Here is a 14,066-nt window from a genome sequence, read left to right as displayed (position 1 = left end):
GAAATGTGTATACAGAATGTCATTGTTTCTGAGACTGTATCGAAAAAAATTTTTTTTAGATGTGACTTGCCAGTAATCATTGAAAAACTGACATGTGATTGCACAACTTTTCTGCTGATAGTATTAAACAAGTCATTATGATTACTGAGCGATAACATTTTTATTTGGAGATATTCTAGCTGCTTATGACTCATGCCTTGACATCAAGTTCATGAGGCCCAGATCTCAGCTTAGCAGAGCAGAATCATGAGGGTTACTTTTATAATTTTGGATCAACTGAACTGCAGAAATGTTATAAAAGTGATGAGGGAGAAGAGGGAGGAGGGCAAGCCTTCCGGCAACCCCCCAACCTCTGAACATATATATATATATACCAACTACGACATCACCATACCTCAGAGAAAGGGGAATATTGTTCAAAATGGCATCTCAAATTTAGTATATACAAGTCCAGTCTTTCGGCCATTCAGTCTTATTTCAGGACCAGACATCTGTCTCAGTGAGGCCCTTTTGTAGGATGTCCACATTTATTTATTTATTTTATTTTACATTTGTTAACCGGGCTAGTCTTAACTGGATATATTTCCATTTTCAGCAGAGGCCCGGGAAGAAAAGCTCCACGTATAGACAAAAGAGGTATAACATGAGCAAAAAAATAACAGATTACACTCCGATAGGACGTTGACAATGAACATAATTACCAAAAGAATAGGACTTTAAATTCCTAGACAATGTAAATAGCAACATGTTAAGGCTTATTACATCTTTTAAAACCAAGAAGAGAAAGTGCAAGACCAAGGAAGAGGAAACAACGATAGATAGAGAGAGCAGATTTATAAAAGATATATAGTTTCTGGAATAGAGTCATAGCCATATAGAGGAAAGATATAGGGGAGAGGTCCATAAATGGTAGAGGAAGAGAACTAAGGGAGAAAGCAGGAGGCACAAAAGAATAGGGAGAGAAAAAGAGGGTTAACTAAGGAAATTAACTTTCAATCAGGATTAGAGCAGGGGCACATCCAGTGGCTTTTAAGGTAGATTCTAAGTTTTTGTTTAAACAGAACAGTAGATTCAATGGAAGTAAGTTCGGTAGGAAGTTGATTGTTAGGAGTTTCGATTATGGCTCCTAGTTTGCAGTCATCTGCGAACTTCATTAGCCAAAGACCCAGCTACCAAACAGGAGAGGACCCAGGACTGAACCCTGTGGTACTCCACTTGTCACTGGTCTGAAGTCGGATTTGGAGTCTGCTACTTTCACAGTGTGGGTTCTGTCAGTGAGCCAGTTGACAACCCATCTTGTGACATAGGGATTTATACCTAGTTTAGTGAGTTTATCTATAATTCCAGAGTGGGGGGTGGTGTTGAAGGCCTTGGCAAGATCTAGATAGACTGTGTGAACCACCTTACCCTCATCTATGGCTTTCGTGACTGCTTCAAAGAAGGTTATCAGGTTTAGGAGACATGATCTGCCTTTTACAAACCCGAACTGGGTGGAGTCCAGAGTTTGGAGATTACCAATGTCTTTGTTTATAAATTCCATGGTAATACTTTCCATGGCCTTGCAGACCAGGCTTGTCAGGCTAATGGGGTGGTATTTCCCAGGGTCCGTGGTAGCTCCCCCCCTTGTGGAGTGGGATAACCGTCGCTGTACACCATGCAGCAGGCACAAAGCCTGAGGTGAGGCTATGATTGAACATGGTACTTAGTTGGGGTGCCAGTTCGTTCTGTAGTTCATGTAGAACGCAGCCTGGGATGTTGTCTGGTCCCATTGATGCTGTGTTCTTGGCTTTGGAGATTGTGGTTTTTACCTGTGCAGCCGTGATTACAGGAACTTTGCATTCTTCCGGTATAGAGATAGGCTTTAGGGGGTAAGAGGGGAGTAAAGTTAGCAGTGAACTTATCTGCCAGGATGTTGGCAATATCAGTTGGTTCTGTATATTTAGTGCCATTGTGATGTAACTCAAAGCAGATCTGAGTGTAGCCATTGAGATTCTTGACATAGCTATAGAATGCTTTGTGGCTGTCTTTAGAATCAGTGACGATTTTGTTTTCGTAACTAGCTTTGGAGGATTTTATCAGGGATCGCAGCTTCTTACTGAGGCTGACCAGGGAGCTCTTCCACTCATGGGGTTTTGCTCTCTTTTGCAACAGTTTCTTCCTTCTGTTGTACAGTTTGTTTATGGCAGGGAACCACCAGATTGGCTTCCTTTTTTTGGAGGATAGCGTCTTGGTTCTGTTTGGAATAGCACGATCCACGCAGTCATGTAAGTGCTTATAAAGTGCAGTTGAGTAGGATTCAGTAGTCGTAACTGTACTGTCCATCTGCATGGGTGTCATGAAGTTCACAACTTCTGTCTTAAGAAGCATGATGTTGGTTTTGGAGAATTTTTTTACCATCTTTCCTTAATGGGGGATGGGGGCAGGATGTGGATATCTAGGATAATTAGCTTATGGTCAGATCAGACCAATGAGGCATTGACTTCAGGTGTGGAACACCGGTCACTCATGTTGGTAATGACTAGATCTAGGATATTGTTGCCCCTGGTGGGGGTGTGGATAAGTTGATCTGAGGCATTGGAGTTTATGAATTCCAGAAAGCGTTGAGCAAAGGAGTTTGTACATGACTAGTTTTCCCAGTTAATGGTGGGGTAGTTGAAATTGCCCGTTATACTGTGTTTGGTTGAACCCTAATATTTTACCGTACATCAAGAAAAGAGGAGTGGGAATCCTGGGGCATGGTGGGTGATCTGTAGCAAGCTACAATTTGGATTGCAGATTTGCCCAGAGTTAGTTGCACTTGGATAACCTCGGCTGCATTATGCTGAGCAACTAGCCTAGAGGTGTGGATATCCTTAATGAGTATGGACACACCTCTGCCTTTGGAGTTCCGGTCAAGGTTACATGGCCGAAAAGTGTGGTATGAGTTATAGCCTGGTAGTGCAGGGGTGCTTTCTGGAGCCTTGAACCAGGTCTCGGTCACTGCACAGATATAAATCTTCTCCATTTTAAGGAGTGCCTCGAGTGAGTGCATTTTGAGATTTAGACTTCTAACATTGAGTAGCATTACCCTCAGTTTTTGCTTGCCTGTTCCTGTTATGGTGGTGAATTTGTCATTTGAACCTTGCCTAAAAAAGGCACTGTAGGCGTGGCAAGAACCTTGGCCAGTGTCCGGAATCCCTGGGGTGACAGGTGCAGGCCATCTCTGGCAAAGCATCATGGTCTGTTGACCATGTCATCCCAGGCAGACAGATACTGGATCCCTTTAGAATGCCAACAGAAGCTTAGCCAATTGTTGAAATCAATCATTTTGTCCTTGTACTGTGGCATAATTCTGGGTGATGGCAGAATGCTACTCAGGGCTAGGGTCATACTTGCCTGGGCTACAAGATCGGAGAGCTCTTCCATGTCTCTTTTCATGTAGTCCAGGGAGGTACGTCTCAGGTCATTCACACCAACATGGACAATGACAGAGTCATATTTGTACTTATTGTGGAGTGACCTGAGTGCGTGGGTTATGTGGAGGATCCTGGCTCCTGAAAGGCAGCTGACAGTAACCTTCTCCTTGTTTAGCCTGGTGAGTGGGACATCAGTGTGCCTGACTATAGAGTCACCTATGACTAGTGTGTTGGATATGTTGTTTTGCCTTATTGGCTGTGGTTTATTGGCACACTAAGTCTGCGGGCTATGTGTCATTTGGGTTGTGTTGGGGGATGGAGGTTGCTTGCATTTCTACTTTGGAGGTCTCTGTTGCTTGAGCAGATTATTATTGAGAGCCTCCACGAATGTTTTTGTGTTTCTATGTGTGAATTTTGGTGGTGTAGATTTAGTGAGACTATGTGATGAGTGTGATGTGGTGCAAGTGTTTACCTTCTCCTCTTGACTGTCAAGTTCAGTCTTGATTGGAGAGAGCTTTACCTCCAGTTTGGCTAGATAAGTGCATCTCTCACAGGTTGTAGTGTTGGGTGGTAGGAGGAGAGGGTTGTCTGTGTACATGAGGCAATTTCTACATTGCCCCAAGATACCCAGATTCATCAAATAGACAGGAGAGAACACTGGGAGCTGACCCTTGGACATGCCTGAATAAAAAAACTATTTTCCTCTAGATAAGTGAGGAAAGTGAGTACATGAGCTGTTTTTCTCTAAGCAAGTGAGGAAAGTAAGTACCAAAACTGTTTTCCTCTAGGTAATGAGGAAGGTTGAGTGCTGTAGTAATTAAATTAGTAGGTTATTTAGTGCTTACAAGTTCTGAACAAGTGCTGATTATGAATAAGCAAATTCAAGTGCTAAAACTAAGAATCTGTATCTGGACTAAACTAGCTACAGGAAAGGGGGGAAACATGTGCAAATGCTGACTTTTAAATCAGAAAGTTGAGAGAGATGGAAAAACTTCCCAAATGGCCAATAACTACAATTTCTGGGCCAGAACCACTCTTTATGTGGTAGATAGGTTACCTAGTGCTTGCCACTCCCACTGATAAGCTAGAAGGCTTCCCTCCAACCAGAAAGCTTGGGAGGTGGGCTCAGAAGCTTACATACAGTCCTGGATACAGCAAATCTGAATCTGGACTACACGAGTTACAGGAAAGGTATTTATATATATATATATATATATATATATATATATATATATATATATATATATATACAGAAAAGTAGCTAAAACAGCAGTAAAAACAATTCAAATGCAGTGCAAGCTAGCACACTTGAGTATGTAGCAATGTTAGACCAAACAGTTTAAAAAAATGCAATTAAATTAAAAATGACTAAAAACAAGTGTAGAAGGAGTCTATTATGTAGAATGAGGTAAAGAGATGGGACTAGGGGGAGTGTCCCAGATCAAATCTACAGTGGGGGCGGGCAACTGCAAAATCCTCCAAATTTAAACAACAATACAGGAATAGGGAGGGTGGATATGGGAAAACCAACACCTTCAGCAGAGATCTGAAAAACTATACAGTGAAGCAAAAATATCAGTGCACAACTCTGAAGTCAGCCAGCAATGATATAAAATTATATAAAAATAATGAGTTCCGTTCAGGATCAAACCAAGCAGACAGTCTATCCTATTCAGAATGTACGCAAAGTCAAAGTCTATTCAGACCTGATATCAAAATTCAAAAAACGGAAACACAGTGCAAAGCACAGCACATAAGTCTATTCAGACCATAAAAGTTTCATATATATCCATCGTGATGGTTTGAAAAAGCTACTCAGCGAAAGCGTTTACCACTCATTCTGAATAAAAAGGTTTTATCATTAACTTTTTGGTCTTTGATGGTGGAACATTTTGGATATATATGAAGAGCTTTTATTGGTCTGAATAGACTTGTGTGCTGTGCTTTGGTCTGTGTTTCCGTTTTTTGAATTTTGATATCAGGTCTGAATAGACTTTGACTTTGCGTACATCCTGAATAGGACAGACTGTCTGCTTGGTTTGATCCTGAATGGAACTCATTATTTTTATATGATATTTGCTTTTTACATCCTCTTCAGGGTCATTTTTTTGTTGGAGGTGATTTTTATTTTTTGAATGATATAAAATTAGTCAAACAACAATTACCAGTACACAACTCTGAAGTGCCAGAAAAATATACCCAGCTCTGTATATTTCCAGATAGTTTGAAGAGCACTCTGTCAGGACACAGGAAGGCTCCAACATGATAGAATTAATACGTCTTCCAGATGCTGTATTTATTAATTAATTTAGTTGTGCAGAGATCCTTTTAACATTTGAAAGGTGCATTAAATCTGTCATACTAATAAATTGCTGTTCTAATAGAGAAACAGTAATACATCATCGTAATGTTGATTGGCTGTTGCTTTTTCTGTGATGCACAATAATGAGAAGCTGTAGGCAATCATAAGCAAGAGCAATGTTTCATATTATGTTACATGTTCACAGATCTCATTTGATATACTGTGTAATTGAGAAGCAACATAGATTTTGATTTTGACAAGCACTATTCTGTGATACCTGATGATGAAAAGTAAAAGTCAAACATAAGCAGAAAAATATTTCATTTTATTTTACTGTGACTATCAGCTGGTACTCTTTTTAATGGGAAACTGTATACAGACATAACCTTGTTAGTTTGACCAATGGTCTAGCGCTTGTCTATGATGCCCTATAGCAAGCCAAATGTAAGCAAGAGGATAACTTTATTTCACATTTGCTGTATGTGTTTGAAGTAATACAGTTTCTGCCAAGTGTTGTTTCTACAATTGAATCAATGTATCCTTCATTTGTTAGGCTGTATGGTAAGATGTAGAATTAATACAGATTAATGCTTACAGATGCACTTTTGTGTACAGCAAAATTAAAATAATTTGGGTAGAAGAGATTGATTTTATCTAAGCCAGTCTGAAACACTTTACATTTGGTGCATTATTTAATGGTGACTCAGTTTGCTTTTTTTATTTGTCAAACATTCAAGACCATGTTGCTATGTATAGATGAGGCTATGAGAGTACAAGCTTTAACTTTGCACCACTGCCACCAGTTAGCAATATTGAATAGTGATTGGCATTAATAGCATTTAACAGATGAATACTGCTGCTTTGGGTTCTGGTCATCACCAGCCACACCCAAGTAGATTCCAGATTATAAAGCTATGAGCAGATTTCTGACTACTGGTTTCCTATGGATTCACCTAACTCATTCCTAGCCCAATATTTTACATTGATATCTTACTGATGGTAGTTGTAAGTTGGCTAAAGCTGTTGTATTCATGCACAGACATTGATATCTAGAATGACTGATAATAACTTTTCAGTGGTACTACCCTCATTGTGGTAACATGATACCACCAGACAACCAGTGTGGCATGCCAAGGTCACAGTCTTTGTGTCGACTTAAAATGAGGCTGTTGTATTTTAATGTTGCTACAGCAAAGCAATTACTGTGTTTTTTGGGTGATGCCAGAAATTATGATTTGCCAATTTCATGTAGTAACCTTACATGCACTAACACACAGTCAGCCACAAGCTTTTGAAATATAATAATGAAATTCATTACCTAAGGAGTTTTGGCAATGCAATTTAAACCTTAAATATACAGACTTGTATGCACTTGGATAAAGAAGTGTAAAATAAAATACTTGAATACACAGACGGCAGTAAAAAACATTACCAGCTATCATAGCACTATACTAACTAAAAATGAGAGTAATTTTTGTACTTCTGAACTGCAGATACCTCAAGGCATAGTACGTAAACATTAGGTCGCTGATGCTTGAAACAGGCAATCTCTTTTGTCAGTTGCAAAGTAAGCAAAAGTTGATAAATTCTGTAGAATGCTGCCAGAATTTTTTCTAAATTCAGCAAAAAACTTTACAGAGCAAGTCTTTCACTTTGAACTCCCCCATCCCTTTCTCTTTGCCTATACTCTGATGTCAGTCCGTGGTAAAGAAGACAGTCTCTAACCTGCAGTCCAGACGTCTTCTTGTTCTTATGCCACTCTATTGCTTTCCATCTTTAGTTATTTGCTCCCATTACCCTGGTACCTTTGCTAGTTTTCTCCTATAGATTCCAGCCCCCGCGTGCCTATTTTATGTGCTCCTGCTTACGTTCATCCCTGTTGGCAGCATTTTCTTTCTCTATTTCCATGTTGGCTTAGTTCTTAAAATACTTTCTGTGACTTTACGAATATAATATTCTGTATGGCTGTTGTTCTTCTCAAAGGTCTGTATCCAAAATCTGACTTTCCCTTTATTTCTTGAACTTCCCTGCTTCATCATCATCCCTTTCCACTGTGAATTATAACCTTCTGCTTGTGTTATATATATGAACCTTAATTGTGTAGTTCTAAAATATCCCTTCAAATCAGGTAATGCGAAACCACCTTGTGCTGTTGGGAGAATCATCTTGTACCTCTTAACTCTTGACCTCTTCCCCTCCCAGATAAATTCCTTCAACTCTCTATTAATTATTGGCCACAACGTCTCCAGCTGGTAAAAATAGGGATTAAAAACTTTTTTTTGCTGCTTGCATTTTACTATCCATAACCATAAACAAGAGCATCTGTTTTCTCATTTTTATGTCATCTTTTGTATAGTCTCTTCCCACATATCCTTAGCTGCATTAACAGAAGTTTTTTTAAACCACACTACTAAATACTTCATCTTATCATGTACTCATAAATATGGGAATTGCTGAACCAGTATGTCTGTGGTACATAATGTATGGCTTTAGCCTTTGTTTTATATTCATTAATTTTATATCCTGAAAATACATGAAACTGTTTCAAAATGTTACATAGCACCAAAATGTTCTTTTCTGGATTTATCAAGTACAAAATTATATCATCTGCAAATAAAGAACAACTTTTGTTTACCATACTTATTAGATCCTTGAATTTCTGTGTCCCTTATTTTCTTTTCCAGTGGCTGTAAATATACAGCAATAATAAACAGGAAAAAAAGACACCCCTGCCTGGTTCCTCTGTTCAAGGACAACTCATTGGAGAAGATAGCTATCACTTTAATTCTTGCCCACAGTCTACTTGAATTATGTGTGTCAGCCTTAACTGAGTAGCTTTTAAAGTATCCCTTCAAATCAGGTAATTCTAATCCACCTGGTTCAGTGGGGTGAATCAATGTAAACCATTTAACTAATGCATTGTTCTCCTCCTAAGTAATTCCTTTAGCTCTTTAATTGCCATCCACATATTCTACTTGTTTGCTAACAATACTAATACTAATTAAAAATATTTTCACTGCTGTTGTTGTACAATCCTTATCCATAGTCAAGAGCTTCCTTATTCTCAATTCATTCAAGGCACAGTGCCTTTTTTGTATACTTCCAGTTAGTACTTATAGTTCCTTATGGTGTCCAGATAGGTTTTGAGCCTGTTTTCCTTAAGTGATTTATTAATCAATAGGCACGTATTAGAAACAGTAAGTAGGGTATAGTAACAAAATGGGGCTAAGGTTGCTAATCAGAAATGCCCTGTAGTGTAACTATTAACCACTGTTCATCACTCGTTAGTCATATTTTCATATTTGCACTCATATTTTCAAAACTTGAGAGCGCTAGATGTTATTGAGAGGTATGGTGTGAAATGACATACAGGGAGACGGAAAAAATATCTTGCATGTCTGTACTTATAGTGCACAATATTATAGATACTGCTGCCTGGTAGCAGTAGCTATGAAGATGATCAGTATTTCCATTTGTTCATAGATTTATATGTCTCATAAGCCATTACTAGGCATGCTGTCCAGGAGACCATTAAGGTGCCTAGCCCAAATTCACAATTCCACCAAAGCATTGTCTGCTCAAGGGCACACATTAGGCAAATGAAGATTGAAAGATTCAAGCCCTATATCCTTGGCACAAGAAACACTCATTAACAAGTCAGAACTTTAGCCTTTTGTGCTAACTGCCAGTGTATTAAATTTTCCAAAACCAAGTTATTTTGCAAACTGTTGCATGACATCAGGTGAAAAAAAAACTGTCTTTGATATTTGTATTGTAATTTCACATCTTGCGAGATATTCAGTGTTATTTATATTGCTAATTATTCAATTTGGCATAATTTTTCATACTTTTGTAAATACCTTAATAAATACTCAGACTGGAATTTCTTGCTGTCATGTTATAACTCTTGTCTGATGAAAGTGTTCTGACAATATGTCTAGAATGCAGTTTCCATTATGTGACAATTTGTGAAACTTTAGAGGAAATACTATCTTCATTTTGTATGTATTAAAGTACAGTATTGATGTGAAGGCTGTGAATGCTCTGACTGTTGTCATAGGAAAGGAATTTTTTTTACTGTTAACACCACTATTTTTTATTTTTTTACTTTTATGGTTGTTTATTCACAAAATATTTATATTTGTTTGTGTTATGCTTCTTAACTTTTTTTTTTTTCAAAAAATGCTGTAGAGTATATGGATGTGTATGGACTGCTAGAGCAGCTGTAAGGTATTAATGAGTTAATTATTATATTATTTTCTGAAGCCTTTTTAATTCATACACCTAAGTAGTTCATCTTATCATATCCCTTTAAGTATACATACTGATGAACTAGTTCATGCATCTTTGCATAGTTTAGTTAACCACTATAGCTTTTAATTGTTATGTTTATTTTATTTTCAGAAGAGACTTGAAATGTTGCAAAACACATAAATGTCCTTTTCTGGATTTATCAAGTATAAAACAATATCTGCAAATAAAGCTTACATTTCTCGATTACCAGGCCATTTATAGCCTTGAAATTGTGAGTACCTTATTTTCTTTACCAAATGCCTCTATGTGTAAAGCAAGTAAGAAAGGAGAAGAGATCATCACTTGCCTGGTTCAATTCTTGCCTCTGACCCATCATATATCTTCCTTATTAACCCCATTTACTCAGTCAGAGAAAACAAGTACTACGATTGCCCTACTCATAAAATCCCAGCTAGCTTTATCAAATTCCTTCAGTGCATCAAGAACCACCAACAATAGCAGTGTCTTCTTGCACTCTGTTTCCCTCTGGATCAATATTTTTTGTTAACATTGTTTGATCCATAAATATCAGTTTTGGCAACACCCTAACCTTTCTCTGTGCAAGTGTAGATGTAAGGACTTTATAGTCATGGTTCAGAGAATTGGTCTGTATGAAGCTGGGTCTGAAGGATCTTTACCCTGGTTCATAAGTATCGCCGCTTTCTTTCAAGATGCTGGTACTTGTGAAAATATTGTTAAATAAAAACCTTCTAGATTTTTATTACTTTCTTCCATTGTAACTTCCAAATTTCCACAGGAACATCATCTGTTCCTGGAGACTTCCTGCCGATTGATTATATGTCACCATTTTTATCACAGCCCCTCCTGTCTTGATTATTAATTCATGAGCCCCATTTTCTCTAACTTTGGCATAGTTAAATCTTCATAAATGTTTCCGTTTGTGCCTCTCTTGGTTTTCTCATTCATTTACTTTATTTAGATTTTCATAAAATTTCCCAAATATCTCTAATAGCTGTACTGGGTCTCTGGTTATTTTTCTTGTCATAGGCTCTCTAAGTTTGACAGTGTCCCTTTTTACTTTTTGTTGCCTAAGTCATTGTGCTCTGGAGTTACCAAAAATACTTTCTTAATGGTAACTTTTCTAAACTCAGTCTCATTGTCCATATACACTGTCATTTGTTCCTTTAGCACTCAGCTCCTCTTTTTGTTCTGTAAGATTCCCCTTTGTTTGCAGTATTTTAACTTTTGATAAACCCTCTAAATAATTACTATTTTTTTCTTTCAATATCTTTCTTTCTTATTTCTACCACATTTTTAAATTAAATTTTCCTCTCTAGTTATCCCTTTTGAAGAAATGTTCATCTTTCCTAGTAACTCTCAAATAATTTCCACTACTCATTGCTTAAATTGCTCTCTTTTTAACAGATAAGTAAGAAAGCACTAATTACAATTTTATATCATCACATATTAGATTTGATAAGAGCCGCGGTGGTACAGCGGTAGCGTTGTTGCCTCACAGTAAGAGGTTCTCCTGTTTGATTCTCGGCTGGAGTGCCTTCTGTGTGGAGTCTGCATGTCCTCCCCGCGGTCGAGTGGCCTCCGAAAGACATGCGTGAATGGGCATGCCTTCGCTGAAGGTTGGGCGTCGGGCTGGCAACTCGGCACCATAAAAATCTACTGCCAATCATTAGCGGACCGAAGTTCCACTGTGGCGACCCCTAACTGGGAAAAGCCAAAATGACAAACAACAACAACAACATATTAGATTTGATAAAATATGTTTTACATTAATTTGGCGTTGGCCAAGAATGTCCTTCTTAAACCAGAATATTGTCATCCTGTAGTATCTTTACACAATGCTTATAACACTCAAAGACTACAAGTCACTGAAAATAAAACTGACAGATTTGAAACAAGCATCAAGGTACTCTTACAAGTTAAAAAAAGTCCTTTTTTGAGCACCTTTTCAAGGAAATTATTTGTAAATGCTTTAGAGATAACAGATAAACTCTTTAAAAGTGAAAAAGTAAAACCGCTTACAGTTTCTCTTCTTTCTCTTTGTCATTTAATTCTACTTACTCTTGTGTTATCTTCTTCTCTTTAGTTCTATCTCTTTAATTCTGTATTTTTACTCACTTATATTTGAGGGGGGGTTCAAAGAAGGTCAGTTTTGAACCTTTAAGATGTATTTTTGTCTAGCCAAACTGTATTGCAACCCATGCAAACTGATAAAAACCTAATGTAAACCTGCTGTTTTATTATTAATGTACAAGATCTTACTACTTTATAAAAAGTGTATTTGAGCTTTCTGAAGTTGCACAACTGCGTAAACATAAGACTGTTATTTAAAGTATATAAAAACTGTGGTCTGATATTGTCTCTTCTGTCTGTTCTTCTGATTCCTTTCAGACAACTCTCTTCAGAGGACGTGTTTAGGGTTCTGCAGGGGGCCAGAAAACCAAATACTGGGAAATCCTGCTTATCCAAGTGGAAGAGGTTCTTCCATCTGGTGGTGTTCTCGTAAACTGGACCCTTTATCTGTAGATCTACCCCTGGTTTTATCTTATTTGTGTGAATGGCTGAAGGCTGGGTTGGCTTATTCCTCTGTTAAAGCTCATGTATCAGCTGCCTTTGTCTCCTCTTTTGGCCTCTAAAGTGGAGGTTAAGCTCCTTAAAGGCATCCTTCACATCAGACCTCCCAAGAAGCCCATTCCTCCTCCTTGGGACCTCAATTTTGTCTTGGTCTTGAAAAACTCACTGTCTCTCCATTTGAACCTGCAGCTACAGCTTCCCTGCAACACTGTACTAGGAAGGCTGTGTTATTATTAGCTATCACTTCAACCGGGAGGGTGTCCGAACTTCAAGTCTTGATGGCTTCTCCACCCTTCCTGGTTTTCCATAAGGATGGGGTTTCCTTGTGTTCTAACCCTTCTTTTATGCACAAGGCTGTGAATGAGTTGTCACTTAACCAATCTGTTCATTTGCCCACTTTTTCCCCTCTCCACAATCATCTAATGAGAGAGTTCTACACACCTTGGATATGCATAGACAACTCAGATTTTATTTGGATAAAACTAAGTCTATCAGGAAATCTTATCAGCTTTTTGTTTCTTTTCATCCCAGGTTGTGTCCAAGCAGACTATTTCCATTTGGATTACTAAAGCTGTTTCCTTTTGTTATGTTTTTCATGGTAAGATCTTTTCTATTCCTGTTAAATCTCATTCTCCAAGAGCCGTGGCGTCTTCAGTGCTGTTTTCAAATGTTTTGATACTAACACTTTCTTGGAAGCAGCTACTTGGTCTTCTGTTTATACCTTCATTAAACATTATAAGCTGGATGGCATCTCCAAATCTAGAGCTGACTTTGCTAGAGCCATTCTCCATGTTTTTTAGAAAGCACCTCTGCTCCTTCCCCTCTCCCTCATGTTAAGAATACTGCAACATAAGAATAGAAGGACATGGAATAGTTGTGTAAAATCTTACCATAGCCATAGATGTCTTTTTCTTCTGTATTGCAGTATTTTATCCCTCACTTCTTCCTCCCTGGTGTTTGTGTTTTTCCCTGGATTTATGCTTATCATCTTTGTTTTCTTAGGCTGGTAATCTTACTGGGGCATTTTTTATTCTGAGGATGGAACATGCTTATGTCAATTTTATGGCTGACGCTGGCTGCTGGCCTACATGTGACTTCCCACGTGCCTTGCAAGGGTTAAAGTCTTTTGTATACCGGCTGAACATCGGGACCACCTTTAGCAGTGACTCCCCCATATTAAGAATACTGCAACATAGAAGAAAAGGACATCTATGGTTATGGTAAGATTTTGCACAACTATTATTTCTGCATGGTGCAGAGGACCAAGGCATCCACATCACAGTCACTGACTCAGAGTGGCCACCAACACTTCCTGTTTACAGTTTTTGGGGTAGCAGTAGCCATAGTCAATTGCCTGTACAGCATACGTGCTGTGTGTTTGGAATAGGTTTATGCAATGTTTTATATATCTCTGAATCATTCTACAGTGTTTGATGCAATTTATGTAGTCAGTGTGCATCATTTATATTGAGGACCTTATTCCATATCATGAGGTGGTCATGTCTATGCTATTTTTATCCTAG

At 38.1% G+C, this 14,066-nt stretch overlaps 1 protein-coding gene across 2 annotated transcripts in view; it reads left to right on the top strand.

Moving 5' to 3' along the window:
* Window positions 1-14,066, top strand: part of ALG9 (ALG9 alpha-1,2-mannosyltransferase) — a 2,405,363-nt gene that overhangs the window by 1,625,911 nt on the left and 765,386 nt on the right. The window lies entirely within an intron of this gene.

This window comes from Protopterus annectens, chromosome 8.part0, assembly GCF_019279795.1.
Source record: "Protopterus annectens isolate FY-2018-M chromosome 8.part0, PAN1.0, whole genome shotgun sequence".
Lineage (NCBI taxonomy): Eukaryota > Metazoa > Chordata > Ceratodontiformes > Protopteridae > Protopterus > Protopterus annectens.
This window is presented reverse-complemented; position numbering and strand designations above follow the sequence as displayed.